This window comes from Thalassophryne amazonica, chromosome 12 (assembly GCF_902500255.1).
Source record: "Thalassophryne amazonica chromosome 12, fThaAma1.1, whole genome shotgun sequence".
In the NCBI taxonomy this organism is placed as follows: Eukaryota; Metazoa; Chordata; class Actinopteri; order Batrachoidiformes; family Batrachoididae; genus Thalassophryne; species Thalassophryne amazonica.
This window is the reverse complement of record NC_047114.1, coordinates 99752600-99760189: the sequence shown is the minus strand read 5'-3', so window position 1 is coordinate 99760189 and position 7590 is coordinate 99752600. Positions and strand designations below refer to the sequence as shown.

The 7590-nt window shown below is 40.3% G+C and overlaps 1 protein-coding gene across 1 annotated transcript in view; it reads left to right on the top strand.

The window, feature by feature from the left end:
• LOC117521326 (ras GTPase-activating protein nGAP-like) overlaps positions 1-7590 on the top strand; it is a 46267-nt gene that overhangs the window by 27116 nt on the left and 11561 nt on the right. The gene's annotated exons all lie outside the window — the stretch shown is intronic.

The following is a 7590-nucleotide window of genomic DNA, read 5'->3' as shown; positions in this document are numbered from 1 at the left end:
GGGATTTTGGTCCACTCCTCCATACAGATCTTCTCCAAATCTTTCAAGTTTGGAGTTTCAGCTTCCTCCCAAGATTTTCTGTTGAGTTCAGGTCTGGAGACTGGCCAGGCCACTCCAGGACCTTGAAATGCTTCTTATGGAGCCCCTCTTAGTTGCCCTGGCTGTGTGTTTGGGGTCATTGTCATGCTGGAAGACCCAGCCATGACCCATCTTCAGAGCTCTTACTGAGGGAAGGGGGTTGTTTGCCAAAATCTCGCAATACATGACCCCATCCATCCTCCCTTCAATACGGTGCAGTCGTCCTGTCCCCTTTGCAGAAGAGCACCCCCAGAGTATGATGTTTCCACCCCCATGCTTCACGGTTGGGATGCTTTTCTTGGGGTTGTTCTCATCCTCTAAATATGGTAAGTGGAGTTGATTCCAAAAAGCTCTATTCTGGTCTCATCTGACCACATGACCTTCTCCCATGCCTCCTCTGGATCATCCAGATGGTCACTGGTGAACTTCAAACGGGCCTGGACATGTGCTGGCTTGAGCAGGGGGGACCTTGCTGCCCTGCAGGATTTTAAACCATGACAGCATCATGTGTTACTAATGTAATCTTTGTGACTGTGGTCCCAGCTCTCTTCAGGTCATTGACCAGGTCCTCCTGTGTAGTTCTGAGCTTTCTCAGAATCATCCTTACCCCACAAGTGGAGATCTTGCCATGGAATCCCAGACCGAGGGAGATTGACAGTCATCTTGTGTTTCTTCCATTTTCTAATAAATAATCATAACAGTTGTTGTCTTCTACCAAGCTGCTTGCCTGTTGTCCTGTAGTCCATCCCAGCCTTGTGCAGGTCTACAGTTTTGTCCCTGGTGTCCTCAGACAGCTCTTTGGTCTTGTCTATGGTGGACAGGTTGGAGTGTGATTGATTGAGTGTGTGAACAGGTGTCTTTTATACAGGTAACAAGTTCAAACAGGTGCAGTTAATACAGGTAAAGAGTGCAGAATAAGAGGACTTCTTAAAGAAAAATTAACAGGTCTGTGTGAGCCAGAATTCTTGCTGGTTGGTAGGTGTTCAAATACGTATTTGCAGCAGTTACATACAAATAAATTAATAAAAAATCAAACATTGTGATTTCCGGATTTTTGTTTTGTTTTTTAGATTATATCTCTCACAGTGGACATGCTTTCTAAGAGGGAGAACTTGCAAAATCGCAGGGTGTTCAAATACTTATTTTCCTCACTGTGTGTGTGTGTGTGTGTGTGTGTGTGTGTGTGTGTGTGTGTGTGTGTGTATATATATATATATATATATATATATATATATATATATATATATATATAAAATCACTTCATCACATTTCAGGATAATATCTGATTCAATATTACAACTTTACAAATTAAAACTGTGGATTTATGATTGTATGTCTTTTAATTGTTGTTTTTTTTTTAATCCCTTCAGTCTGAACTATGCGTTGATATATAGTGCCACCCAAAAGTATCTGGCCCCTTGGTATTTTACACATTTTAATTTGTTTATGGCATTTTAAATACAAAAAGTAAATCAGGCTTCTCAGTATAAAAAGTTCTGAAATTATCTTCCTTAAACTCAAAGCAAATCTTTACAGTCTTTACAGTTTTATATAAATTAATTAAAAATATAAAAGCCAAGATGATGGGTTGCATAAGTAATCAGCCCCTTTGGTATAATACCTGTAAATAATCAGTTTTATTGCCAGTTTTCTTCGGTCAAGTCAGGGGATGGATACATGAACATTTCCAAGTCACTGAATATGTCTTGGACTTTATTTACATCAGTTATGAAGAAATACAAACAGTATGACACTCTGTGGTAAATCTGTGTGGAGTAGACAGTTCTCAAAAACTGAGTGACTGTGCAAGAAGGAGAAAAGTGAAGAAAGCCACCAAGACACCCAGACAACCCAAAATAAGTTACAGGCTTCTGTGGCTGAGATTGGAGAAATTGTGCACAGTGCAAGTTTTACATTTTGTATCAGTAGTTATACAGCTTCATGATGAAGTGGTACAGATGAGGGTTTTACAACCCCAATTCCAATGAAGTTGGGGTGTTGTTAAAATGTAAATAAAAACAGAATACAATGATTTGCAAATCCTCTTCAACCTATATTCAGTTGAATACACCACAAAGACAAGATATTTAATGAGCAAAACAGAGAGTTCACCGCACTTCTGTATAGCACAAACAAATCTGGTGCAGCCAAGTAGGAGTAATTTGTAAAAAAGAAAAATAACTGGTGCAACACAGGAATAAGTGCCAGAAAATTTAATAAGGTGCTGGAAGTAAAAAATGTTCAACAGGACTAATGTTTCGATGTGAGAGTCACATCTTCCTCAGAGTCCTGCACAAACAGAGATGGTACAGCTTAAATACTGATAGGAAGCAGGTGCTTTCAAAAGGGCATGACCATCCGTCAGACACAACCCTCACTCAATTAGTAATCAATTCATGATTAGAAACACACTGTCCCAAACACACAAGACTAAAACCAGACTAAAAAACAATTATTAGAAAAAACAAGTAAATTTTAGATCTTCATTCAAACCAAAAGGTTTCCAAAGTGCCTAAAGTATAAATCCAAAATGCTTCTCTACATAAGAGTTTTTTGATAATATCACCACCTCTGGGTGGGCTGTGATTCGCTCAATCCCCCAAAGTTTTAAGGATGCTGTGAGAGCCGTGACCGGCCTGTTTATAGTGCCTCGCCATGGCATAAGTTAAATTCTGAGTACGGATTGCCGTTTTATGTTCAGCTATCCGTAATTTAAGTTGACATTTTGTTTGGCCAATATATGCCAATCCACAAGGGCATTTTAAAATATATACTACATGAGTAGTATTACAGTTGATAAATGAAGAAATAGGATATTGCTTACCAGTGCGAGGATGAGAGAAATATGAAGTATTAGTGGAATTTGAACAATGTGCACAATTACCACATCTGAAGAAACCTTTTGGTGGGCTGGAGGGCCAGGCAGTTGAGATGGCAATAATCATATCTGAATGAACAAGTCTATCACGAATATTTCGGGCACGCCTAAATATAATTTGGGCAGTTCAGCACAGATGTCTTTAAGTGTGGGATCACTCTTCAGAATGTGCCAATATTATAAATTATGTTTTTTATTCTTCCTGCAAATGGAGTATAGCAGATAGAAAAAAACAATTTCCTATCAGTATTTAAGCTGTACCATCTCTGTGCAGGACTCTGAGGAAGCTGTGACTCTCACATCGAAACGTTACTTTCAGCACCTTATTAAATTTTCTGGCACTTATTCCTGTGTTGCACCAGTTATTTTTCTTTTTACAAGATATTTTAATGTTCAGACTGATAAACTTTATTATGTGTAAATATTTGTTCATTTTGAAATGGATGCCTGCAACACGTTTCTAAAAAGCTGGGACAGTGGTATGTTTACCACTGTGTTACATCACCTTTCCTTCTAACAACACCTCAATAAGCGTTTTTGGAACTGAGGACACTAATTGTTGAAGCTTTGTAGGTGGAATTCTTTCCCATTCTTGCTTGATGTACGACTTCAGTTGTTCAACAGTCCGGGGTCTTCCGTTCTCGTATTTTGCGCTTCATAATGCGCCACACATTTTCAATGGGCGACAGGTCTGGACTGCAGGCAGGCCAGTCTAGTACCCGCACTCTTTTACTACGAAGCCACGCTGTTGTAACACGTGCAGAATATGGCTTGGCATTGTCTTGCTGAAATAAGCAGGGACGTCCCTGAAAAAGACGTTGCTTGGATGGCAGCATGTGTTGCTCCAAAACCTGGATGTACCTTTCAGCATTGATGGTGCCATCACAGATGTGTAAGTTGCCCATGCCATGTGCACTAACACACCCCCATACCATCACAGATGCTGGCTTTTGAACTTTGTGCTGGTAACAGTCTGGATGGTCTTTTTCCTCTTTTGTCCAGAGGATACAATGCCCATGATTTCCAAAAACAATTTGAAATGTGGACTCATCAGACCACAGCACACTTTTCCACTTTGAGTCCATCCATTCCAAATGAGCTCGGGCCCAGAGAAGGCGGCAGCGTTTCTGGATGTTGTTGATGTTTGGCTTTCACTTTGCATGGTAGAGTTTTAACTTGCACTTGTAGATGTAGCGACGAACTGTTGTTAACTGACAGTGGTTTTCTGAAGTGTTCCTGAGCCCACGCGGTAAGATCCTTTACATAATGATGTTGTTTTTAATGCAGTGCTGCCTGAGGGGTCGAAGGTCACAGGCATTCAATGTTGGTTTTCAGCCTTGCTGCTTACGTGTAGAAAGTTCTCCAGATTCTCTGAATCTTCTGATTATATTGTGGATTGTAGATGATGGAATCCATAAATTCCTTGCAATTGAATGTTGACAAACATTGTTCTTAAACTGTTGGACTATTTTTTTTTCATGCAGTTGTTCACAAAGTGTTGATCCTCACCCCATCTTTGCTTGTGAATGGCTGAGCCTTTTGGGGATGCTCCTTTTATACCCAATCATGACACTTGCCTGTTTCCAATTAACCTGTTCACCTGTGGAATGTTCCAAGCAGGTGTTCTTTGAGCATTCATCAACTTTCCCAGTCTTTTGTTGCCCCGTCGCAGCTTTTTTGAAACGTGTTGCAGGAATCCGTTTCAAAATGAACAAATATTTGCACAAAAACAATAAAGTTTATCAGTTTGAACATTAAATATCTTGTCTTTGTGGTGTATTCAATTGAATATAGGTTGAAGAGGATTTGAAAATCATTGTATTCTGTTTTTATTTACATTTCACACAATGTCCCAACTTCATTGGAATTGGGGTTGTATTAAAAGGAAGACCTGAAAGCTCAGCTATAATTTGCCAGAAGGTACATCTGAACAGGGTTCTCACCAGCATTATAACAGTGTAATGGTCCGTTACACTGTTGTAATAAAAAATTACACTGCAGTTGGGTTGTTACGTTGTTTTTGAGGGTGTGTAACGTGAAAATAATCATATCTCTATGTTGAATGAGGATACGCTGGTTCTGATGTAGAAGCAGCGCGTCCACAATTTATTCATCAACCTGTATCAAAACCATTTATGCCTTTTCTGCTGATTAAAGTCTCTAAACGGGACTCTTCTCCTGCGAGAATCTTCCACCGCTTCACAGGGACAGCTTTTATTCTTTTGTCATTAACGTGCCTTTTTTTGTGAGGCAGCCAACGACATGGTTCTCTGCTGTGGACTGGAACATTAATATCTCCCGCTTCTCTGGTTCCTAAACTAAAGTTAGTGTCCCTCATGAAAATAATAATACTAATGATAATGTCCTCCACTCTCTCTGTGTGTGTTGTGGGATTTGCTGCAGCTCTCTGCCAAGTAAAGATGTAAAGACTAATCATTCCGTAATCAATAACTTCAAAGTGAATTGCCGTTTTAAATCAGATGACACCTCTTTTCTAACATGTTTCAAGTCAGTTCTTCAGAATGCATCTACCTGTGTCATGGTCCACTTTTTTTCATGAATATTCATTATTCGAGACAACATTTTTAACCATGTGCAATCATTTAAAGCATTTTCTTTAGACTTGATCTTAACTCTGAGCATGGCATTGAATTCCTCATATGTGAAAACCTAATGAAAGCACATTACATTCAGGTTTTTTACCTTGCACAGTCAAAAAGATAAGTGATTATTAGATTTTGACCTGGCGGGGGTGGCCATATTGGATTTCTACATTTTGAGGCATTGTGGGTAGTTTTTGAGCCTGGCATACAGAATATTTGAATTCAGCACCCTTCAAAACCCCTAAAAATGTTGTATGCCAAAAATTAACATGATTTGCCTTCGGGACTTTAAATAAGCACATTATCCAAAATCCTGCCTCGTCTACAACCGACCAAAACTGTTTTTCCCTAAAATAGACGTCCTCCATTCGGTCGGGGAGAACTTATCCCAGTGTCACAGTCTCAGCACTCAAGTCTGAGCACAGCCACGCAGCAGTGCTCCAAGTGTGAGTATTGTAGGGGAGACCGGGGCCAAAGTAACATTTTATATTTACATCCCTCTGAAACACTCTTGCATGCATTTTGAGGGCCAAATTTTAAGTAAAGCAATCCTAGATTTGATGTTTTGGTGAAAGAAAAGTTTTCTGTTGAGAAGCCTGATTTACATTTTATATGTGATGTAGCACAAACAAATTAAAATATGTAAAATACCAATGGGGCAAATACCTTTTGGAGGGCGCTGTAGTGATCAGTGTGTCCTTCCAGCTGTCAGTTTTCACTTGTTAGCACAATATCTCAAGAACCAGTTGACCAATTTCATTCATAACTAGCATAAGGGTGGACATGGGTGATCCCTGACACTTTGTATTCCTGATTTGTGGAGACCAAGGGGATATGTCATCTCCTGATGACTCTTAGTTTAGTAGAAATAACTCCTGTCTGTAATCCTGCGTAGTCCCGTGTAGGCCTGCATAGTTCAGTATAAGCCTGCATAGTCCCTTGTAGGTCTGCATAGTTCAGTATAGGCCTGTATAGTCTAGTGCAGGCCTGCATAGTTCCATATAAACCTGCATAGTCCCGTGTAGGGCTGCATAGTCCCATATAAGCCTGTATAGTCCCGTTTAGGCCTGCATAGACCCATATAAGCCTGCATAGTCTTGAAATAGGCCCCTTTGTGCCGGTGTTTATCAAATCAAATCAATTTTATTTATATAGCACCAAATCACAACAAACAGTTGCCCCAAGACGCTTTATATTGCAAGGCAAAAGCCATACAATAATTACGGAAAAACCCCAACGGTCAAAACGACCCCCTATGAGCAAGCACTTGGCGACAGTGGGAAGGAAAAACTCCCTTTTAACAAGAAGAAACCTCCAGCAGAATCAGGCTCAGGGAGGGGCAGTCTTCTGCTGGGACTGGTTGGGGCTGAGGGAGAGAATCAGGAAAAAGACATGCTGTGGAGGGGAGCAGAGATCAATCACTAATGACTAAATGCAGAGTGGTGCATACAGAGCAAAAAGAGAAAGAAACACTCAGTGCATCATGGGAACCCCCCATCAGTCTAAGTCTATAGCAGCATAACTAAGGGATGGTTCAGGGTCACCTGATCCAGCCCTAACTATAAGATTTAGCAAAAAGGAAAGTTTTAAGCCTAATCTTAAAAGTAGAGAGGGTGTCTGTCTCCCTGATCCGAATTGAAGGCTCTGCCTCCCATTCTACTCTTACAAACCCTAGGAACTACAAGTAAGCCTGCAGTCTGAGAGCGAAGCGCTCTATTGGGGTGATATGGTACTAAGAGGTCCCTAAGATAAGATGGGACCTGATTATTCAAAACCTTATATGTAAGAACAAGAATTTTAAATTCTGTTCTGGAATTAACAGGAAGCCAATGAAGAGAGGCCAATATGGTTGAAATATGCTCTCTCCTTCTAGTCCCCGTCAGTACTCTAGCTGCAGCATTTTGCATTAACTGAAGGCTTTTCAGGGAACTTTTAGGACAACCTGATAATAATGAATTACAATAGTCCAGCCTAGAGGAAATAAATGCGTTATCCCCATAGTCCATAGCATGATGCGGATCTGAGTCTAGG